The sequence below is a fragment of the Pleurodeles waltl genome, chromosome 6, assembly GCF_031143425.1.
Source record: "Pleurodeles waltl isolate 20211129_DDA chromosome 6, aPleWal1.hap1.20221129, whole genome shotgun sequence".
Lineage (NCBI taxonomy): Eukaryota > Metazoa > Chordata > Amphibia > Caudata > Salamandridae > Pleurodeles > Pleurodeles waltl.
In genome coordinates this window covers 1,538,995,048-1,539,019,165 of record NC_090445.1, presented here as the reverse complement: position 1 = coordinate 1,539,019,165, position 24,118 = coordinate 1,538,995,048, and the positions used below count along the sequence as shown (strand labels likewise).

At 43.8% G+C, this 24,118-nt stretch overlaps 1 protein-coding gene across 14 annotated transcripts in view; it reads left to right on the top strand.

Moving 5' to 3' along the window:
* RERE (arginine-glutamic acid dipeptide repeats) overlaps positions 1-24,118 on the top strand; it is a 798,532-nt gene that overhangs the window by 1,099 nt on the left and 773,315 nt on the right. Inside the window, exon 2 of one of the 14 annotated variants that reach the window (XM_069241133.1) lies at positions 1,268-1,333. The exons of the other annotated variants lie outside the window; for them this stretch is intronic. The gene's annotated coding sequence lies outside the window, so the exon portion shown is untranslated. The remainder of the gene's footprint in view (positions 1-1,267; positions 1,334-24,118) is intronic. 14 annotated transcript variants of the gene reach the window in all.

The window sequence follows — 24,118 nt, the reverse complement described above, 5'->3', positions numbered from 1 at the left end:
TCACACTTCTGAAAAAGTGCTTCTTTATATATCCAAAGTCACTAATTTCACTGTTGATGAATAACTTTCTGCCCGTCGTCAGAATTCCTATGATAACGTTTCCCTCAGGCACTCTTATGTTAAAAGTAGTAGATTAATTTAATAGCTGCAGCAAAGCCATTTTCTAAGACTCCTATATGGAAGGCTTGTAAGTCTATACTTGGGTTGTATTAGGTACAGATGTTCCAGATACTTCCGCTGTATACAACTCAACGCTGGCTTTATTTGAGTGGCTTAGTCAGTTAATCCATCCCAACCACCTGTTTGCATAAGGGTCGCAAATATAAGTACGTTTTTGTGAAGGCCAGGTGTGATAAAGGCTTAAATGTAACAGATTAAAAAAAATACCACTAAACTTTGTGATATGAGAATTAACCTCACTCATATCAAATAAGTTGAGTTGTCAATGGGCCATTGTCCTCACAATATTTACAAGTGGCTCCTCCTTAGAAGCTACTCATCCCGATAATAGTTTAACTACTATTCACACAGCTGAGTTAGTTATGCTACCCACACCCATCTTATTTGTCCTTATTTCAAAACTTGGAATTGATAGTACCAGACCCAAATCCGTAAGTGAAATACTTTAGTGAGTTGGAGATAACCCAACCAATCACCATGAACAGAATCTAGTACATGGTTGTTGGCGAACAGTGATACAGATGTGTTAACTCAGCCGTCCTCAAAACCCTTGTGGAAGACACCTGAACGTGCCCTATCTCTAGCTACAACTCCACAGGTATGTGTAATAATGCCTATACCCGCTGTAAACATGGCAGTGTTCTAGATACTGCTTATCACTATCTTCCTGTCAGCAGTTTCGAATGCTCGCATCTATACTCATGCTTTTGGCGTGGGCAAGCCTGTTTGTTCATTTTAGTTTTCGCTTTTCCAAACATCATCTGGTCAGAAAATTGTTACCCAACTGATATCTGGGCAGAAAATTCCCTGTAGGAATTGTGGATAAGCCAGAAATTTCCATCCGCAATTTGAATGTGTGAGCTGCTTAATATCACTAGCACCAAGAGGATCTTCTGTTTGTAGTATGAGTTACAGAAATGGCCATTGTTCTAATTAATGGTCCTGTTCTATTTTGTTTAGGTTTTTTTCATGCAGCTGTGTAAATTGTTACTCATTTTTTTGTTCACTATTTTGCAAAAGATATTTTGGTTAAATATCTCCCCCAGAAATGATCTAAATGCTATTTAGACTCTGCTTTGTATCATAGGTGGCAAAATGGTTGCAGAGGTCACTGGTGGATGTGATGTTTGTTGACGCGGACAATACAATGATGGTATATTGCACGTTTATGTTTACATTGTACAAAATTCCCGGTTCGCTAGAGATGACATTTGTCTGTAGTCATGTTCTCACATAGTTGAGTAGATTACCGCATTTTGTCTAGTCTCATGCCTAGAATCCCACAGTATAGCAGGTCAAGTGCCAATACTCGGATTAGAACGCAGATATCCTACATCCACTGTCAGCAGTTTAAGCTTGAAACCGCCTTTCTTTTTCCATTTGTTGGTGCTATGCCATGTCCTGGTCCCACCACCGGTGGTACATGCACGCTGTTAATTCGGATATATATAAAAATGTGCGTGTCTTGTGTTTCAAGCTATTCACAGTAGCCAGGCCACCGAAGTGGTGCCAAGACTCCTTAACCGCTATGAACAGGGGACCTAGGAAAGAAACCTTTTTTTTTTTTTTATTCATTAGCATGTTTTCTTTATTGATGATTTTCTATTTTTCAGGCACAGTTCAGGTGCAGCTACGGGGTGTTGTAGAGAATAAATAAATAGCCGCTCTACTCTGTTAAACCTGTACTGAGGGCAGTCAGATCTCACAGTTCTTTTATATTTTGACATGCCATGTATGGTCGTTAGGGTGTTGTTGGCCAAAGGCTTCCAGATACTATGAGCACCGACCTATTTATTCTATTATCTAAGGTCACTGCTGGCCGAATCTGCGCCCCTTTGTTGACCCGCTTCCCCCATCTCGAGGGCCAATGTGGTTTCAGACATGTATTTTTTTTATTTTATGTATGTCTATTGCTAACTGAAAAGTCCCATGTCACGCTTGCCTATGCTTTAAAATGAACGCGTATATTGCATAAAAATCTATATACTCCTTCTTAAACGCCCATTTGGCAAAACTTGGTCTAGGGGTTGGCCCTTCCCACTACCACAAGCTCGGTCGTGAATGTTTTTGTTATGTGTTTAATGTAGGGTTGGTTTGAATTGTGAAGAGAAGCGGTTTCTGGCCTTGTGTACACAGGGCTGCTCCAGGCAGCAGCATGGTGGGGGAGGGGAATGGCTGCCGTTTCTTTCTCATGTCTTTTCTCCTAAACCTTGTCCGTATGTCCTTGGCTGCCCATCATTCTCGGTCTGGGATCAGTGCCTCCTCCGGGGCAGCTTGGACACCACGCCGGGGGGGAGGGGGTCGAGAGATTTCAGGAGCGCACAATAACCGGGCTCAGCAGTTCATTGTTCTTCCTGTGCCTCACGCACAGCTGAACGGGCCTGTCCTTATTTTACGGGGAGTGGGTAAGCTTTCCACCCTAGAAGTGCATGGGTTCGGTGGTAGGGCCTCTTCTGCGCTCGAAAGGCTGCCGCTAAAACGTTGAAGGAAGCTCACACTGCCGCAGGAAGAGGGGCATTTTGCAGTGTTTTTATTGATTAGCTTCATTATTCTCCCCTGCCTGCGCCTTATTGTTTCTGCTGGTTTGTCCAGAATCTTCGTGAGGCTTCCATGGAGGCACCTCCTTACCCGGCCCTCCTTTCAATGTTAATGCTCGGGGGAGAGGAGGGTTAATCTGTGATTTGATAGCACGCAAACACGATTCTGTTGATGTTTCCTCTGGGCTTGCAGCCTTACAGATTTATGCTGCCGTTGAGCTGTCAACTCTGTTTGGGCGGTTGTAAATAGGTAGCAGTTCTAATGCCCGGCCCTGGCAACTGTTATTAATACCAACCTGGACCTTGAGAGGAAACTGAGAAATCAGACTTCTGGGGTAATTTTGGTGTACTTAATGGGTGTCTGTTGCGTTTTGTAAGATGATGTATGTTGGACACACAGTTAAAGGAATAAGCATAAAGAAACACGATTGCATTTTATAGAGCGAGCAAGTGTGTTAGTGTTTAGAAAGCACACGGGTCCATATCTGAAGGACTGCAGTTTGGGAGATGAGTACATCAGAGAGAGACTATATCGAGTGAAGAAGGAAGTTGTTTCCCCTTTGCTCTGCCTGTATTTCATTTGTGAATTGAGATGACAGGCAAGGTCTAGAAAAGAGCAGTCAAAATGGTGTACAACCTAGATCACGTGCCCCGTGTATATGGTCTCAAAATCGTATGTTGAGGGCGGAAGGAATGTTGCAACAGTTGGTTTCCTAAACTAAGGTAGTAACGCTGTGAAGGCAGGCCTGTAAAATACTGCTTCTTGAATTGGCCATCCCCTAAACCTTACAGCAAAAGTAATGTAATCAGAAACACGATTGCACTAATACTTTGACATTAGAGAGAAAAATAATGATTTGTAAATCAAGGGGTAGTGTTTTTTTGACAGTAATAGAGCATCTCGACGAAAAACGCTGTACAGCATAAATCAAATACAATGGGCTGGCGACTTGGCAGGTATGTACATGAATTGATTGGGTTAGGGAGTATTGCTTAGTGAGTATTACATACTTTATTATAGATAAATAACTCTCTCCGGGGTCACACCTGGGGTTGCATGCCTGCGATAGGCAGGAAGTACCAGTAATGCAACTTATGTTTGTGATTGAGTCTTCTCATCTCGTGGTGTACTTCAAGGTCGTTCTTCAGATTTGCAACTCAGAATAGATGAGGGAGATCTCACAGAAGAATGATGAAGGGGAAACCTAGAATTCAGCCCACTGGGCGGCGAGGAAGCAGCAAAGGGAGAGAATCTAGTTGTTGTTGCTTTTTGTAAACATGGCGAGACAACGGTTGTTGGTTATCGTGAATATGAGGGTGCAAGCTCTGATTTTTGTGCAGGGCCAAACTTTATGGTGGTAATGTGTTTGTGGGCAGCTTATGTTAAAGCACATACATGACAAAATTGTATTTTATAGACAGGTGAGAGAGTATTGCTGAAAGCAAACATGGGGGCTGCTGCCATTTTTAGGGCCGGCCTGCGTCGCTTGCGCATGCATTTCGCTAGCGAGATGCTTTAGGAATTAAAAAGGGCTCAGAGCCCCGTCCACATCACGTCGGTGTCTTTCATTGGTTCGCGGGCTTGCCTGTTAGAATCTGCTTGATTTCATTAGTGGAAGGCACGCATATGCCATGCCATTTCCGGTGGGTAGCCCTCCTCGAGCGCATCGGCCAAGTACAGAAAACATACGAGGCTTGCTGTATTCTGTCCGGTTCGTGGACTACTTTTTCTCTATTTTCGCAGCGCGATCTCGCTTGGCAGAAGTTGAGCGCTTTGCATAATATCGACCCTGTTACACAGTTAATTGCACTTTTTCCGGTTACGTACATAATTGCACTTTTGCCGATAGGTTTCATTACGAGTGAAAAGTCCGGTTAGGAGTTTACAACGCTATTAGCTCGAACACGAGCAAACACGAGACCCGTTGCATTGCAAATGCTTGTTTACTTTAAGACCAGCAGTTTGTTTTCCTGGGTGCCAGTGATCAGCAAGGTTTCTGGCAGATCATGTGACAAAGTAGAGGATGGAGAACAGCGCATTTTGTTGGTTTAATTTTTCTATGGATTAGGATCTGTTGGCCCATTACAGTGAGGGAACTAGAAATTTATGGACTGAAGATGTTGTATGAAAATGGAATTGTTGTGGTGGTTGCAATAAGCTGATATGGGAACCCAAGCAATGTTATTTATTTTCCTGCCAGGGAGTTGGAGGGATAGGAGTAAGATGGGAGAAGGGGTTGATGTGAACATGGCTATTTCAATGCTAGTGGTGCTTCATGAGGACTGCGTGAAAACTTAATTCTTGTGGTCAGCTGTGTTTAGATTATAGCATGTTCTTTGTGAATAACCATATATGAGAAGTGGTGGTATTGTGGTGTGACAAAATTGGTGATCTAGGTTGCTTTTATCAAGTGTTTCAAATGCACTGGACAGCAATGTGGGATTCCTATCGCCCCACGCTCAGGACATATAGTTCGGGTTCAAAAGCAACAAGTTTTCATATTTATTTTGTCCTTGGAGCAAGTAGGCCCAACCCCCTGCAGCACAAACCCTTTGGCTGCCGGTTTAAAGAGAAGGGAACTGTCTGCAGGTTAGGTAGTTTGTGTCCATATGTTAATGATGTTAAAACTTGTATTTATGGTTCATTAATGAAAAGCCTTCATTATTGGGGTGAGCGCTGTAAACAAACGTTTTAAGGTTACGCTGCACTGACAGTGGTTCTAGCAAAAAAAAAAGTGTACACCTGTTTTGAAAAGTTTAACAATATGAGGCTAAGTATAATGGTCCCAGAATGATCTCTGATTCAATGCAAATGTTTGCAGAAGCTTGTATGCAAGAGTGATAATTCTTTGCTTTCAAAATAAAATGTTCAGAAAAAAATGCAAGTAGGAAAAACTCTACTATGAAATTGTGTGTGCTATTTCTTTGAAGAGTCATTTAACAGATAGTGTTGATGCATGCTTGTATTTCCCAAAAATATTCCTAATGGAAAACATGTAACCATTTTCAACAAGATTATGGGACGTATGAAAATAATCAAGCACTGGCAAAGCCAACTGATCCAACTTATTTGTGAGTCTTTTGGTTTTGTCAACGCGTGTCTTGTTTTGACATGTCTTTTGTAACTTTTTATATTGTTGGAGTTGCCAGGCCCTTACCATTGTAACAAACACTTGCAAAAAACTTTTGTGTGCCAATATGCTCCTTGTGGAAGAGCAGAACGCGATCATTCAGTAAGGCCAGCCAATAGATATAGACAGAAATAGAAGTTTAATATAAACAAAACGTCTTTGCTAATGCCAGACCTAATTAGGGACCCCATTCTTAAAGAAAGTCACAAAAGTGTACCCATGGTATATGTCTTTGAATTAGTGGCTTTCATGAAGAAGTAGAACAGGAAATCCTACTCCTAGAAAATATTTGTGAGCTTTTTGTTAGCACGAGCAAGTATGCATGTGTATATTTGCTCATGTGAAAATCTGTTAAGCGTTTACAAGTTGACTTTCCCTCCAACAACTTTTTCCCAACCTTGGAAGAACTTCTACTTCTGCCATTTTCAAAGTAAGTTTCCAACCTTTCTCATTAAGGGAACATATTAGAGAAGAGCTGGTGAAAATCCTTAAAACACGAACGTTATTAGTTTTGCAGACTCAAAGGCATTCTAGCCCTGGCACTATTGCTTACTGCTTCCTCCAGCCCCAGTATGTAGATCTGCAGAGAGGTAGCATAATAAGGAAATTGCTATAGCAGGGATTGACATTGCAAGTATTCAAGCCTTACTACAGTAGCAGCCCTGGTATAATCAGAGACGCTATTATTAGAGCTCTTACATAATGAGTGATTCCGGAAAGCTCTACACTTCTGAAAAGTAGACAGAATTCTGAATTCATCAAGGGGTTACTTGTGTAGATCCCTCAAGATTTTCCTACAGAAAGTAACAAAAAAATAAAATAAAAAAAATATTGAAATTGAGTTGAGAAAAAACAGCTATTTGTCTACATTTTCATCTGTAACTTCTTTTCAATATGGCAGATTTTCAAAAGCGGTATACCGTTGTGTCCTTTGGACCCTTCTGGTTGTGAGGTAATATAGGCATTGTAGGTTCACCTATGTTCCCAAAGCCAATACTGAGCTACACCTTCCAATGGTTTTTCATTGTATACTGGGCATACACCATTTCATTTGGTAAAATAGCAAGAGTGAAAAATAGGTATGAAGAAACATACTTATTTCGGAAATGGGCAAAATATATGGATTTTATAAGCAGTGGTTATTTGCACATCTCTGAATTTGGGGGTACCCATACTAGCATGTGAATTACAGGGCATTTCTCAAAATGGCTTCTTTCTGACACACTGTCTTACATTTGGAAGGCACAAATGCAGAGGAAGGCATATGGGAATAACACTTGTTCTGCTATTTTTGCCCCCCCGCCCCCCCCCCCCCCCCCCCCCCCCTCCAAGTCTCCTGATTAAAAACTGTACCTCACTTGTGTGGTTAGGCCTTGTGCCCGCAACATTAAACGCCCCAAAACACAACATGGACACACCACATTTTCCCAGTGAAAACAGACTTGTTTTTTGGCAAAGTGTCTAGTTGTGGATTTTGGGCCCTAGCCCAGCCAGCACCTAGGTAAACCGGTAAAAAAAAAAAAAAAAAAAAACTAGACACCTAGGGGAGACCAGGATGGGGTGACTTGTGGGGCTATCACCAGGTTCTGTTACCCAGAATCCTTTGCAAAACTCACATTGGTCTAAAAAAAAAAACAACAAACGTATTTTCCTCACATGTCTGTGATGCAAAGTTCTGGAATCTGAGGGTAGCCACAGAATAGTAGTTTAGCAAAATATTTTTTCCCAGTTACATTTTATTCTGAAAGAAAATAATTAGCAACTTTGATTTCAAATTTATGCAAATATTTGCATCTAATCAGAGAGCATTCTGGGAGCAGCATTCTTAGCCTCATATTCTTAAATTTTGCATAGGTGTGTGCTCCTTTTTTACTGGAACCACTGTCAAGTAGTGCAGTCAGAGCTTACAATATGTATTTGGAGCGCTCACCCTAAAAATAAAGGCTTTGCATTTATGAACCATAAGTACAAGTTCAAACATCATTTACATACAGGCATAAGTATTATTTCAACTGCAGACAGTTCCCTTGCCTGTAAACTGGCTGCCAAAAGGTTTATGCTGCAGGGGATTGGGCTACTTGTCCACACAAGTGGGGCAGAGTTTTTATCGGCACAGGTGGGGCAGTGCTGGGTAGTAGGAATTTTGTGGATTCCTGCAGGTTCTGGAAGTTTCCATCACTTAAATGTTGGGTAAATGGATGACTTCAGGAAAAGTTGGAGTTTGGTGGGCATTGTGGGAGAGAAAATAGTGTGGGGTGCATTTAAAGCACACCACCATGTGCTACCCCAGATGTCTACTTTTCAGAAGTGACTGGGTCTGGTAGGTTTTTCTTAGGTAGCAGCCTACCCAAGCCCAAAAAGTGCAGCCCTCATCATTGCAAGTGGGACGATATTGGGAGTTAGCCAAGCTCCCCACTGCCTCTCCCTCCCTCCCCCCCCACCCCTCCCACCAACATCTTGAGGCTGTATTGCAGAAAGGAAGTTCCTCTGAAGCCTGCACCGGAGGGCTTTCCCGACTCGTGTGCGAGGACGCCCTGGAGCCATCCTCTGCACACGAGCACTGTGGCTGAGGAAGGGGTTAACATGACTTTTCAGACAAGATTGCTGTGAAATAATTATTAAGATGTAGGTTTTATTTAAGGCACCTGTACACATATTAATACAACCTGCATGTGCTGTTTAAATTCAAGAGCTATAATAATTTCTGTCCAACTTTACATTTGCCTCCTCTGCCTTTAAATACTGTTTTAAAAAAAAAAAAAAAACATTTTTTTTTGAAATTTCAAATAAAGAACACTGTACTTATTTCCATTGTAGTAAGCAAATTTGTATCCTTCAGGTACAATAGTAATATTGCAGTATTTATTTGTGGTCATTATTCTCAGTTCATATTCTGTCTATTCAGCTATTGCCCTAGACCATTTCTCTCTGATCTATCTTCGAATGGATTTGAGGTTCAAGTATTGGACTGTCCTTGACTATGTTGGCTAGACACACATTTTAATTACAATCTTAATTCAACCTTAACTAATTAAATTCTCCCTAGCCTATGTAACTGGTGGCCTACACGTGTAGTCGTAAATTATCAGGATGACTGACTGTGTCATAGCCTACCACTTAGGGAAGGGCAGTTCCAACTCTTGGTAGTTGCTTCAGATCTAAAAGGGATCTGGATCAAAGCAGAAATACGTGTCAAACTCCATTCATTTGCCCATCCCTCGGGGGTCTTTGTCATAGACAATGCTCTGGTGTGCTCCTTTGTCATAACTCTGCAATCTCCCTTATTTATTTATTTTAACCCTTTTTTTGTGTAGTATTTTTATTGAGTTTATATGAATATCAACCGTTAAATTTGGCAGAGTGTGTAAAGTTAATCAAACATATCAACGATCATCATAAGTGTTGCACATTAACTCATAAAATTGTGAGTAAGTACACTGGAAACAGCAATGGGCATACTGATTTGATCATTGAGTCTGCATAGAGGATGGGAGTGTACTTCTGTGATGATACTAACTAGGGTCTACCTTGTCAACTGGGGCATGGGTAGGGTGGAGTGAACGGGAGGGGGTATGGGGATGTAGGGGGGTGTGGGCTGGGGAGGCTGCAGGTCTTGTCTGTGTAGGGATGAGATTTATATATGTGAGAAGTGTGGTTGAGGACATTGTGGTGAGGTGAAAGCAGTGGGTGATGCGAGGTGCAGAGATCCCCTTCACAGTGGCGGTAGGCCACAAGGACTGCGCACGTGAGGGGGAAGGTCGTTGTTACCCACACTTTGCAGGAATTGAGAAAGGAAGGCTGCCCATTGGGAGCAGATAGGTCCTTTGCGCAGGTAGCGGACTTCCTCATAGTGGAGGTCGTCGTCTTCATCTTCCCTTTACTTGCGTACTGCCACATGCCAGGTTGTCAGCGGCTGGGTTGTTGGGGTGCACCTGTGCAGGGTGAGCACACATTTGCAAGGAGGAGCACAAGGATGCAAAGCTGCTTCATACCTTATGCTGCTTGTGGCGTGTGAAGATGCCTTAAAAGCATGCTTCCTAGGTGTGTGTGTTAGGTAGTTCTGTGACATCCCACAGGGTGTGGTGTACAGTCTTCCTGTAATTGTGTAGGGTGGGACAGGACCAGAGCATGTGAGCAAGGTCCTCACCCAATGTCCATTCCTTAACATGTAGTGCTTGTCTGTAATTATCTTCCCACTTCTGTCGAAGTGCATTGTGGGGGGCCATTGTCGGGTCACAAATGGCCTTGTACAGCCATCTAAGATGACAGCTGTTGCACTTAGTGAATTTGGTATGCAATCCTGGGTGTGTTGCAGGTTCCACACGGTGCATCATGTGTTGGTATACTGTCTATGAAGGAGAAATTGCTCTGGTGTTAGGCCATAGTGCACTGTCAAAGAGGATGAGCTGGCTGTTAAGTGTGTAGTGGGTGCGCTGTCCAAACTGCCATGTCCCACCATGTGTAAAAGTCTGGGAATCGGGGAGGCCAGCAAGGAGTAGTTCAAGGGCGTATAGCCCTGCCCTCTGTGATAGGCAGTGTTGAGGACCAGAAGGCCATAGACTGTTGGTATTGGCAGGTTTTCCTGTTCACTGCATGTCTCGCCCAAATATCGCCCAGTGGTCCGCTGCAACAGCTATAGTAGCTGGGTTGCCAAGTAGTAAGTATCGGAAGATGGGGCGGCTAGCACTCCCCTTTCGTTCGGTTGCTGTAATTTCCAAAGAGCAACACGACATCGCTTAGTACCCCAGATGAGGGTGCCCAATAAGGGATCCAGGTCTTTAAAAAAGGACGTGGTGGGACACCCGTGAGGTTCACCAAATAGTACAAGTGGCGGAGTAGAATAACCATTTTTGCCATTGTTATCTTACCAATCAGGATGAGGGGTAAAGATAGCCAGAAATGTATTTGAGTTCTGATACTCGTCATAGTTGCACAAAAGTTCTCTTCATACATGTCTGACGGGGTATGATAGGGGCGCGAATCCCTAAGTAGCGGATAGCAGCTCCATGCCAGTGGAAGGGGTTTTGCCCAGGTTTGTGATGGCTTATCATGGCAGAGCAGGTATATGGCAGATTTTATCCCAGTTTACATGAAGCTCAGCAGCTGCGGTGAACACAGTCCGTTATGTCCCCTAATATGGAAACATCTGATGCGATATCTCTCAAGTATAGTAACATGTCATCCGTGTACAGGGACACTGTGTGTCCTGTCTTCCAGGGGTATTCCCCACTCCCGACCCTCTTCCCCCGGGTGAGGCGCCATGGCCTCCATCGCAAGCACAAAAAAGCAAAGGAGCAAGTGGGCACCCTTGCCTGGTCTGGCGGTTCACCGGGAAGGAGGCACACACAAGACGACCTAGGTGTATCCGAGAGGTTGGCTTGGTGTAGAGTAGTTGGGTGTAGGCTACGAGTCGTTGTCCAACTCCCATTCGGGCATATCTGTCAGTTAGGATCTTCCTGCCTATTTTGGAGTCTGCTCCTAATATGGCTATGGGCCGGAAAGATGATAATTGTGTAAAGTCTCTGCCCAGTTTGAGAATGGAGACCAGCAGGGATTCCAAAGGCAAGTGCGGAAGCTGTTCAGCGAGTAGCGCCACCTTGTACATTTGTGCAGGGCGTCAGGAGCATGGAAAAGGTGCTATAGTACTGCAGCGGCAAGCCGTTCGGCCTTGGTGTTTTGTTGCAGGCAAAATCTTTAATCACCTGGGCTGGGGAGTCATTATCTTAGCATCTAGGGAAAGTCTGGTAGAGGCGTGGATGCAAGGCAGTTCAACCCCTGTTAAGGATGTGTTGGAGTCCTCCTTTCGAGCTTCAGATGGAGCTCGATAAACTGAGGAGTAATAAGTGTAAAAAGGATGGCAGTATCTCCTCTTGCATTCAAATAGTGGAGCCTGTGGGTGAAACCAATTCAGTGATGGTGTTTACCATATGTTCTTGCCCAGTCTGTGAGGCCAGAAGCCGGCCTGACTTATTTCCCTTTCTGTTGACCTTTGCTGCATGGGCTGTGGAGTAAAAGTGTCGAAGACGCTCAAGGGGTGCGGCAAAAGTTGTTTGTGTGACAAACATAGGGTTGCAGTCTGATGTTTTTCAGCATTCATGATTTCTCTGTCCACGGTTCTGCAGGCGCTCACTATCTGTTAAATGCAGCTGTCCTCGCCACTACCTTGAACGCGTCCATTCCAGTGTTCTGCTGAAGACTGTATTGTGATTCTCAAAGTAGTGCTGAATGTGGTTTCCCTGCTTTTCTTGGAAGACCGGGTCTTCCAAACAGTCACACTAGAGACACTGTATGGGGGTCGGAGGCTCTGGGGGTGCCCACTGAAGATTAATTGTGTGGGCATCGTGATCAGAGACAATATGCCCTAAATAGCCTGAATGTTGCACTAGCGGTATCAGGGAGGGAGAGCAGAGGAAATGGTCAAGGTGCACGAGAAGACTGTGGGGCCCTGAATAAAATAAGTATAACTTACTGTCGGTGTAGTGGCACCTCCAAGCATTGAGCAGGAACCAGTGTGGTACGCAGTGTCAGAAGCACGTGGACTGTGTGTAACTGAGGGGAACGTGGCAGCGAGACGGGCTCTGTGCAGCACCCACAGGTCGCAGTGCAGACAGGGGAATCTATTGACAATGCTAGAGTCGATGGCGCTCGTGTCGGTGGACCGGGGCTGTGGTGTGGGACGGGACAGTGCTTTGTGTGCCTCACAAGTCGTGTCCACAGGCCACGGTGCAGTCAGCAGCATCTGTGTCCGCATGGAGCGTCGTCATCGGGGGATGCATAGGCTGCGGTGTGAGCAAAGCAATGTAGCGTGCCGAGCCCACAGGTCATGATGCAAGCAGCGGCTAGGTGGCGGCGTTGGTGAGACCAGGGTTGCAGTGCGACGTTGGGCACGGCTCTGTGTGGCGTTGTTGCGTCATGGTGCAGTCAGCTGTGTCATTGACGGCGTTGCTATGGTTTTTCTTCCGTTTTAGCACAAAACACAGTTTCCCAGTGCTGTAGGCAGGTAAAGCTGAAGTCTTTGATATCCCTGAGACTTCCGACAGGAGGCAAGCCCTACTCCAAGCCCTTGGAGAAACTTCTCAAGCAGGTTACACAGCAAAGTCCAGTCTTTTTCCTCTTTGAGGCAGAAGCAGTAACTCTAGGCCAACCTAGAAAAGTACACACAGCAGACGGGCAGTACTCCTCCTCCCGCGTTTCTCCTTTGCAGAGGTTCCTCTTGATCCAGAATTGTTCTAAAAATCTAGGGGTTTGGGTCCACGGCTTATACTCCTTTCTGCCTTTGAAGTAGTCTTTGTTATTCTCAAGATCCAGCCTGGCCCCAGACACACTCTAGGGGGCCAGAGACTGCATTGTGTGAGGACAGGCACAGCCCTTTCAGGTGTCAGCCTCACCCCCCCCCCCCCCCCCCCACACACACACACTTAAAGGCAGTCCCCGTGATTTTCTATGAGAAAGATAGGCCTTGCAACAGTGTAAACCGTATTTAGCAGTGTTTCAGGACATGTAAAACACATCAGTACATGTCCTAACTTTAACAGACACTGCACCCTGACCATTGGGCTACCTAGGGCCTACCTTCGGGTGGCTCACATGTAGTAAAAGGGAAGGTTTGGGCCTGGCAAGTGGGTACAGTTGCCTTGTCGAATTGGCAGTGGAAGACTGCACACAGACGCTGCAGTGGCAGGTTGAGACATGTTTACAGGGCTACTCATGTGGGTGGCACAATCAGTGCTGCAGGCCCACTAGTAGCATTTGATTTACAGGCCCTGGGCGCACACAGTGCACTTTACTAGGGACTTCTTAGTAAATCAAATATGCCAATTGTGGATAAACCAATCACCAATACAATTTACATAGGGAGCACTTGCACTTTAGTACTGATCAGCAGTGGTAAAGTGCGCAGAGACAATAAACCAGCCAAAACAAATCAGGAAAAAAAGGAGGAAGAAGGCGTAAAGTTTGGGAATAAACCTACGAAAAGGGCCATTTCCAACGGACAGCTGGTGAACAAGGCATTTGACCTCCAGGAAGAGGAGGCATGTTGGTGCTGGACTGCTCAAGTATAATTGGGAAACAATATGATCGCCTTGTCCTCCACTTGGGGGGGACCCAGCTGGTCGTGATGTGTGGAAGAGAGTGTCTTAATCTTCGGAGTGCAAATGTTTTGCCAGCATGGGGTGAGAAGGGGTCACGGGGCAGGGATGGGTGCGGGGAGTGGACATGCAGAGTGCCCTGTCCAAGGTTAAGAAGGGAGTGAGCTCTAACGCACGAGTAAAGGATTTGAACCTGGCTTCCAAGTTTACTATGGGGTCCTTCTATGTCTTCTGCTATATCGTCATGTTGGTGAACTCCTTCCTGCAGGTCTTGGATGGCACATTGATCATCAGTTGTTACAGGGTATAGAGTGATCAGGGCTTTCTCCCCATATGAGTCTTTGTCCGAGAGCTTGCAATGAGTGTCGCCCACAAAGCTTATTTCAGTGGCCAGGGTACCTAACATGGTCTTCTTAGAGACCCAAAAGTTTTCTATGGCAGTCAGTACTCGATCCATCTTGTCCAACTAGACAATGGTGGAGTGGGTCCCAGTGCTGGAGTGTCTGTGATAGTGGAGGGTAGAACTACAGCTGCCGAGGACGGAGCTGATGTGGCAAAGCATAGTCTGCCTATGATGTGTGGCTTGTCAAAGTCCGTATTTTGTGCACCATGAAGGATAGTAGGACGGGATGTGTGAGGGGAACATGAAGGCTGGCACAGTCTGCAGCAGAAATGAAGTGAGTCGGGGGTCCCCACTGTTTTCTCTCGAACACAGATATGACTTGTCTTTAATTTACCATGGTGCATCAGGAAAGTGCCGGAGAGGGAGCAGGGGAAGGACATTAATGCTCTGTGCAGCGACGGCCACAGTACGATGTGGAGCTGGGTAGAAGCCCCTCGAAGGTGATCCCAGTGGATTATTACTTCTGTATCTCTTGGGGTGCACTGCAGACTTGGGAGTGAGGGGATGACAAGGTGTAAGGTTCTTCCCAGGAACTCCAGTTGCCTCTTGTATGACTGAGTGTGGAGTGTGATGTTGGGTGTAGTAGAGGTAGGGAAACGAAGTTCTGTGGTGATCTTCTAGTGCAGATCTGCCCGCAGGTAGGGCCCCCCTTCACTTTGCGCACATCAGAACTGGTGCAAAAACAAGGGGATAGTGTTTTCAGAATAAGGTAGAAGAAGGCACTGTGTAGCGCTTGGGCGCTCTCGGTAGGTCTGCTCAATTGCCACAGTTCCAGTAGGGGCGCAGGTATCAAGCCTGCAGTATGGCTAGTTAGGGGCCGTTTTACCTATAGTAGTGGAGAAAAAGGCCACTTAGGTTGGGGAGCGGAAAATAGCTAGTGTAGGTCCACAGATCCTCACGTAGCGGCCTCTTCGAGTGTCAGGCCATTTGCAGCCCCACTGCATGCCTCGATGCGGAAGAGGTTCACCCCTGGTATCTTACAGATGTTGGAGATGCCCTGCTAGGCCCCAGGGAAGAGCCGATGTCCAGTATGCCCCTTAGTTGCGGGCCCCGCCGGCGAAGCCTTGTCTAAAGGCCCTGCCCTCTTGCGCGTCCACACAGTGACGCCAAGGCCAGGGGACATTGTAGTTACTGGTTTGTGCAACGCCGGGCCCAAGGGACATTGATTGGCAGGCAGCCCCCCCCCCCCCCCCAACTGCGGGCCCCCTCCCAACTAGGGATGTATTGCAAATTATGGGCCCCCTGCCAGCATAGGCAGCGATTTGCGGACCGAGCCTTAATAGCTCACATCGGCCATCTTGGCTGGCTTGTTCCACTCCCCTCCCTCCCCCTTTATGATTCTATAATCTGCTTTATGATAGGGAGTTAAGTGCATTATGCCTCAGCTGTAGGTTTTTGCCCTAGAAACTCATTTTCATTCCAGACTCAATGCAATTAAATTGGAAAATTACAGTTGTTCATAACTAGGTTAATGTACGATCCGGTAACAGAAAGGGATAAAAAAAACAAAATGTTACTAGTGCAAATGCTGTTTCGTAAGCAGTTAACTAGACCAGTGTTTGTTTTACCTGGAGCACAGTGACCTTAGAGTACAGGCCCCCAGAATAGAATGAGGAATGCCTTAAAATAAATGTACCTTTTACTCTGTGCTTCACTGCTGGGAAAAAATATCAAGCGCTACTAAGTCTTGTGTGACTGTCCTTATATATATTTGATAGCCTTCGCACATCATGTGTTTGAAACATTTATCACATGATTACTATTCTTGGGCAGCCTCTTGCCTATAATCCGAGCTCTTTTAAATTATTGTGGCTGGTAACAGTTTCCTATTATATGGTAGCTGTCAACAATAGAAATTGCCGAGAGCACTGCTCGCACCCACAAAATACTTTTCAGACCACTGCTGGTAGATACCACTGCCCAGCGTTTTATCTAATTGGCTTTAGAAATGTGTACGTTGTTTTTAGAGTAACAATGCATGTTATGGGATGTTTTTTTTCTCTTTTGTTTAAAGCGTGTGCCATTTATTGTACAGAATTGCTTGAAACTATTCACAATTGTGTGCTTGAAATGTCTCTAAAGGGCTTAATTGAAGGTTACCCACACACAATTTGGGAGGGCTGGCTTGTAAACCCTGGACCTCCTCCACCCCCAGTCCAGGATTGGGCTGGTTTGGGCTTGAGGTTTCATAGCTTTTTTCTACACATTTCGGGGATGCTAAAGATATGCAGGGTTAATGGGTTCCCCTTGAGGGAACAGAGAAAATAGCGAAAATACAGCAAGATTTAGTTTCTCTTTTTTTTAAAATGTTCTCTTCGAAAAACGGGGTTGACTGGGGATGGCTGTGCAAGAAAATGTATCATTTGTTTCCTCCTAAAAATGACATCAGCAGATTGTTTGCTAATGTAAGTTCACCATCTTAGCATTTTTCTGAAACAAGCAGGGTGATAAAATATATATGTATTTTATTTTTATTTTTTTACTGCTGTTTTGCTTTTGTGCAACTGATAGTCCATTTTTCCTGTTTTTTTGTGTAATTTCAACCTCTGTGCGGTTTATGGAGAAACAGGTGTAATAGCCATAGGTAAAGCAGGAAAGCTATACATTCCTTAAACTAGACAAAATTCAGGAAGTGGGCATTTGTTCAGATTGCACATTGTTTTCCCAAGTAAGCTACTCGTTGAAAATAAAAATAAGTTTTAAGTCTGAAAAAATAGCAATTGATGATGTTTTTTTATTTGTAATTTTTGCTCCGATGACTGTTTTACAAAAGTAAAACAATGTTACGTCTGTTACACACTTCTGGACTCTGGGATACATGTATGTAGGCTTTGTTGATGGTCCAAAAACACACGGAACCAAAAGCTAAGAAATGAGCTGCAGTTTGAGTTGTCATTGTTTACAGACCATGCAGCAATGTATATGATAAAATCTAGTGAATGGAAAATAGATATGAAGGAAGCCTATGCATTTTTTTTTTTAAATGTGTACTGAATACCGAGTTTAGGAATAGTGTGTTTGTGTACCTGAGAATTTGGGGTTACCCATACTGTTGTGGTTTTGATGGCATTTTGCAAAATGTGTTCATTCTTGCATACTGGCTTGCATTTGGTAGCCAAAAATAGAGACATGAAATTGGTAATAACAAATATTTTACTATTCTGTGTTCCCACATAGCTGTATAAAAATGGTGCTCCACGTCCATGGCTGGGTCTAGTGGGATCCATGCAAGTCGCACCAACCTGGACTTCCCATGGTGTCCAGTTTTAGGAAATAGTTTGGTAGATATCCCTGGATGAATGCTGAGGCAGGATCAAATGCCACACCTACCCACATCTCAAAAAAGGTACTTTTTAATGCGAAACATTTGATGTCTCCACATTGCGTTTTGAGACCTGTCCTTCCACGGGTGAAAGGACCAGCCGCACAATTGGGTTACCATTTTTAGTGTTAGAAATGTAGGATGCTGGGTGGTGCGGATTTTGTGGATCCCCGTAGATTCCAGAACTTTCCCTAACAAAGAGAGTAAACGTTTTTGCCAAAGTTTGCGGTTTGCATGCCATTCGTGTAGAAAACGGAGTAGAGCCTATGCAGTTTTCACCATCATGGACTCCCCTGGATGTTTAGTGTTAAAAAATGTCACGGATTGTTATTGCTCCCTCAGAGCAGGCTGACACATGGTCAAACATAATACCGTAGCCATCAGAGTGCGATTTGATACAACATTTTGTAGCCATTGTAGGATATGCTGAACTTCCATTAGCCCGGAGCCATCTCCTCCCGAGGTTGCTAAAATACCTGCTGCATAATGTTCGTAGTCAAAATGAGATTGATGTGAATGACTATTTTAGGATGACCCCTAAAATGTATTTTCTTGCAATTGATTTTCCCTATCAGAGATGACTGGCACGCTGGCAGTGAAGCTTAGAAAACAAAACTAAGACATCGCAGACATTTGCAGTCCTCTTTTCAGCAAAGGGACAGACTGTCGGAGATGCAGCGTCCTGCACATTATCAATGTGTGAAACTGCTGAAAAGATGTTAAGTAGCTTTTAAATCTCACGTATATGATACTTGACATTCACTAGTATAGCAGAAACCTTTGAATAAATTGTTAGACATCTGGGTTTTTATGAAGCATTTCTAATTGATGTACACCCATCCGCTTTTACTGGTTGGGTTTTGCAGAGGAGTTAGTGAAAGTTTCATTGTGAAAATTCTATTAACAAATGGTCTCATGGAAAAGAACTTCTGATTTATTACTTGTGAGCTGTAAAGCCAAATCAGGGCACACATTTGTAGTCTATTCACACACCTTTAATATGTCGCACACAAAGCCATTCACACTGCCAGCCATGTCAAAACACTCACATCAACAAAGTGAGTCACTCTAGGCCCCATCACATTTATACGACCACTGGACTACAACACGAACTACCCCACCAGGCAGCAGCCACTCATATTGTCAGCCACACATGTTGTTACATGCATGTCACCTGCTATTTACAGTAGTGGTTGGTACCGTCATCTGTATGTGATTCGTAGCCATCTGTCTCCACAAGATCCCTAACAAAAAAACAAGCCTAACTAAGTTTTGACTAATAATCTGCAGGTGCCAACTGAACTTTCACTAACGCCTCCCCGTGGTAGCCTGCTGAGGCTCCATAAGAAGTGCCTTCAATGTACCTTTCGCGCTGCGCTAAATCCAACTCCTTCCTCTGTGTGGAAGTAAGTTGGATCTGAGGATGAATTTGCTGCCAGTTCCTTGGACACACGTTTGAATACTGTGGTAAACATGCTAGGGCATACTCCTAAGACCCTAGGGTTTGGTGGACACAGAAGTTAAACCTAAAAATAAACCATAGGGCATGGTATCGGAGTGGTAGAATAAACTTTAAAATGTCAGACAGGGACTTACTGTGATTTTATAAAGGCAAATTTCTGGACTCGTAAGCTGGCACACACTGAAAGTGGTGTGCGTGCTGAGGTAATTAAAAAAAAAATGTTTTAGTTTTTGAATAGCAAGAACCTAGTGTAAACAGAGCGTTCCAATCAAATACAGTTCGTATATCCTATAGACCATGTTTACCAGTAGCACAATTTGCATATTATCTAGCTAATAAAATGAAGAGATACTAAACATTTAGTTGCCTTTAGCACTTTCGAGCAAGCAGATACGTATGCATATAATGGTATTGGGGACGAGGATCCAGGCATTGATATAGGAGGCATACTGTATTTCTCTATATCTTTAATATGTGAAACATCGGTTGACTGTCCTTCCTGAGATTTCACGAAGAAAACAGTCTGGATAAGAGGTAAGGAATACAAGTAGAGGATAAAGATGTGGAGAGGGCGGCCAAGGTGGGGAAATCGTGAAACTGGAGGAGATGATTGGTTCGGGGAGTGAAGGATGTTCTTTGAGTGTGGAGAAGTATGGTCCTTTCAGGGAACAGTGTATTCAGTGTGAAAATATGAACCCATGTTTTCCCGGCGCTTCCCTGACATCCGTCTACGACCCCTTGTTGAAAGGCTCGACCTGTGGCGTCACATTGAGGATGCGCCCCAGGGGTCAGTTATTTACCCTAAGGGGTATGCCACAAGGGCACACGTACATAATGTATTGCACTGCTGCCGGATCCGAGTGTGCTGGGTTGCGTTTGTGTCTGCTTAGCGTTTACTGTGTAATACGTTGCGGCAGGAATAACAAATGCAAAGGATGGCTTTCTGCGCTTATCAAAACCCATTAACTAGTTTAGTTGTGCCTGAACGGCTTTCATTGTTCAGCTTTATGGTTCATGCCAGAGCAGTTTAAAGGAACGACATCCGTTCAGTGCTGATACAACACTTTCAGTCTGATCTGCAAAGAGCTGTCACGTTGTGAGTAAACATCTACTTATGGTTGCTTTTATCCATGATTTTGAAGAAGTGATTTTGCGACCAGAGACTAAACGCTTGAAACTACCGCGCTCCTCATTTACATCATCTCATGAAGTCCCACCATTTTGAATCTATGTTCCTGTCAAAAGGCTCAAACTAACAAGCATTTAAAATGGCTGATGTTCGCGTCAGTATGGTAGGCTGAGTGATATTGCCTAGATGTGCGGGGTTAAGAACGTGGTTCTTTATCATTGAGCAAGCTTTTTCAACCCGCACTCTGTAGCATGTTGCAGATACACTGCCTTTCTGGTGGAAGTGTGTAGAGCAGAAGTGTCCCTTTGATTCAGTGGTGTGAGAGCTGTGCAGGAATTTCAGGGCGTACATAAGATATTTTTTGGTGAACTAAATTGTTTTAAAATATTTTTGTTTTTCCTAGTGTAACATTACCAAATGTAAAGAAACAGCAAAATCGGGCCACTGATGTTCCATGATGCTGGTGATTTACATTTATCATACATGCTTTCGTTTCATCACTGTTCATCTTCTGTTGTATTTTGGCATTCACTACATTCTCTTCAGTCCATAAGACCCTGATACTGGGCCACCCGTTCCATATTTTCTTGTGTTTCTTGCAACATCCCCCAGCTTAATACATAGGCTCCTTAATTAACCTGCGTTCATCAAGACAATTCTTTCACTTTGCAGAACTTGGGGCAGGTGAATTCTGCCAATTCTGAGCAATTCCTCATTTAGCCACTATTCGACCTATACCTAAGAACGTTTTCTGGTATCTAGTTAGGTCTGCAGTCACTAGGCTGTTCCACAAAGCGTCTGTGGAGATTGAGAAATGTGCGCACCTATGACCTCTTTGCATATCTTTTCACTGCCCCCAGACCCTTGTAGTACCCTGGAGCTCTAAAGTGTATAACATATTGCCTTCCCCCTAGCAGTTAAAGATGTATGTTAAGAGACACTTTTAAGATTCCACAGTGTAGTCTACAGAGTGAAAATATTTGAATTGTTGAGGTGATACTTTGCTGCTGTTGCAATTTCTCTGGATGCTGCCAGAGCTTTTTGCCCCTCTGTATCCTCATTTGCGCCTGTGTTGTTTTTTTATGTTTCCCTGAGTATATGAAATGTTGGGTGTGATTATTACTAATGATTTGTATTTCCTAGAGACCTTTTTCCTTTTCCCCATTGGTTCCATGGTGAGTTTAGGTTTGAGAGGACTGACGCCTGATATTGTGTCCAAATGATTTATATAGGGGTTTAGCGAGCCTAAATTGTAGAACTGTTTTTCACACAAGAGTTGTTTTGGAGCTCCATGAACCGCATACTGCTCCGAACGTGGAAATACCTAGCCCAGTGGTTCTTAACCTTTTGACTTCTGTGGTCTCCCTACTTAATGCTGGAATTTGGGTAACCCCCCCACCTGCCATGAATAATCATTAGAATATTGGATTCCCACTTAAACGTTACTAGAAGCTGGTGACACCAGGGCAAGCAATTTCTATGATTTGAACCTCAAAACAGTACACACATACACAAACAAGCATTCATCAAAAAAATACATAAATGATTGATTATTTAATTTAATTCACAAACAAATCTAAAACAAGTTTAATTTAAATGAGAAGGTTGGAGTTTTTCTATTTTAAATTTAGGCCGCTTATCATCCATACTAAATTCTGATTGATGCACGTCCACTGCTTCTGTGAATCAGTCTGAGGATACAAACTTAATTTTTAACCTCCAATTTCAAATTCATTCACAGAACACTTTAAATTTGTCAACTTGCATTTTTGCTTCTTTTTATTTTATACACTTAATTAATCTGTTAATAGAATTTAAAATTTCTAAGCAGTTGTAGACACCCTGAGAAGGTTTTGTGGACCCCCATTGGTCCTGAACCACAGGTTAAAAACTTGTTGGAACAGTATGCTAACCCACAGTGAGATCCGCCTGGTCAGCTGATACTGCCAGTGCATCTGTTTGAATGTGCTTGCCCATATTTTCAGAGTGGTTTTAGTTGCTGGTGAGGGACGGTTATTGCAAGAGAAGGTTCTTACGTAAATAAAGTGTAGTAGGCAGACTTAACATAGTGCCTATAGCTCTGTTCTGTAAGCCATCTATTCTGAGGCTGTATAGCACTTGTTTATCATAAGCGTGCTGTAATGTAATAGGAGAGGAAGTCCACCAATGTCAGCCTGCCATCAAATGTTGATTTGTTGTTCTTTTGCATAGATTTGTGAGGAGTTTTGTTGTGCCAGAGAATGGATGTTAGAATAGAACGCAAGTTTATAGAATAGCAAGTTCAGAAGGGTGAAAGTATAAGTCCGAAAAGTATGTAAAATTCTGGGTAACGCCACTATTTGGTGGGTGGGAATCTGCAAATTGGAGAGCGTTGAAATATGTTCCAACACCTACGGTCTGTTTCCAGATTGTCCCTCGTTGGTGTTCTGTTTTCCACCAAGGCCACTAGTATTTCTGAAGTTACATGTATTCAAAGAGTGACTGTCTACTGTGAGCTGAGATTGTGTGGTGCACTTCTCTGTCTTCTGGGGGTGTGTATCTGGAATTCACATGTTTTGTCCCACTTAACCCATATTCTGGCATATAATATCAGTAACTCGTTAATATAAAAAAAAAAAACCTTGTCTTCAAGCCCAGTGAAAACTGTCAGTATTTTGCCAGAGCTATTTTGGTTAGAGCGGAGAGCAGTGGTGATTGCAGACATCACTGACTGGCGCCTATATTAATTGAGATGGACACAGATAGTAAGTATGCCTTACTATGCAAGGCAGTCCTTTTTTATATTGACATTTAGGGCACTAAATGGCACACACATTGTACTCTTCTTACCTTAAAGGGTCATTCACAATATTGAAATTGTTAGAGCTGCAAGACTGGACAGAGACGTTTTCTTTTGTACACTTGATAACCTTTTAAGAGGCTTTGGATCAGCCTCGTTCAGCCACTGGATTCTAGAATGGAACCACGTCCTGGAAAGCAGAGTGATGCACCAAACATCCAAAGCTTGAGGTGAGAGAGTAATACTGTGGTTGCAGCCAATCCTACACTGTGTATTTAAAATAGTTGGTGACCATATATCTGTCACATAACCTAAAGGTTGGCCACAAACGATGGTCTGGCTTTTACTAAATGGAAAACCTGTTGTAGCTTGTGAACGGCTGAGGAATTCGGTCCATAAACAGGCATCCTATTCCGAAGAAATTCAACAGAAGCTGAAAAGTAAAACTGAACTTGGACTAGTCTTGACAGTGCCACAGCCACCACACAATGTTGAAATAAAAGGGCACTTAGACAGGGCTACATTATGCAACCTGTTTCACAGCCCTGCACTTTCTGTGAACAGGCATCCCGCCCTAAATTTAAGTGCTTCTAGAAATCGCAAAATAAGGGTATCAACAAGAAACAAGAGTAATGATTTGGCAGGAACTGTGAATTTTGACTCTGTTTTCAGCAAGGCCTAATCTCCTGTTAATTTTTTGGTTATGGTCTCTTGGCCTAATTCATACACTAACCTTGCCGCTGCCCAGGTCTTGTATGAGGACTTTAGGTATGGTTTCAAGATACCAGCACAAGGCTATGTAGGCTCACCACATTGTAGGAACCAGCTGTCACTGAGGTCCAACCCAGAGGTGGCTAGAGCTAAGATTTGCAAGGAGCTAAGCTTTGAGTGGTGAGAAGGTCCCTTTGATGGAGTCCCCATGCAGGATTTTGTTTGTTCCCCCCTTGTATTGGTCCCTAAAAAGGAACCAGAGGAGTTCAGACTAATACATAACCTGCCAGTACCCAAGGCCCAATCCGTGAACGGAGCTGTGGATGGGGCTCTCTTTTCAGTCAAGTATGCTTCTTTGGATCTGGCAAATCAGA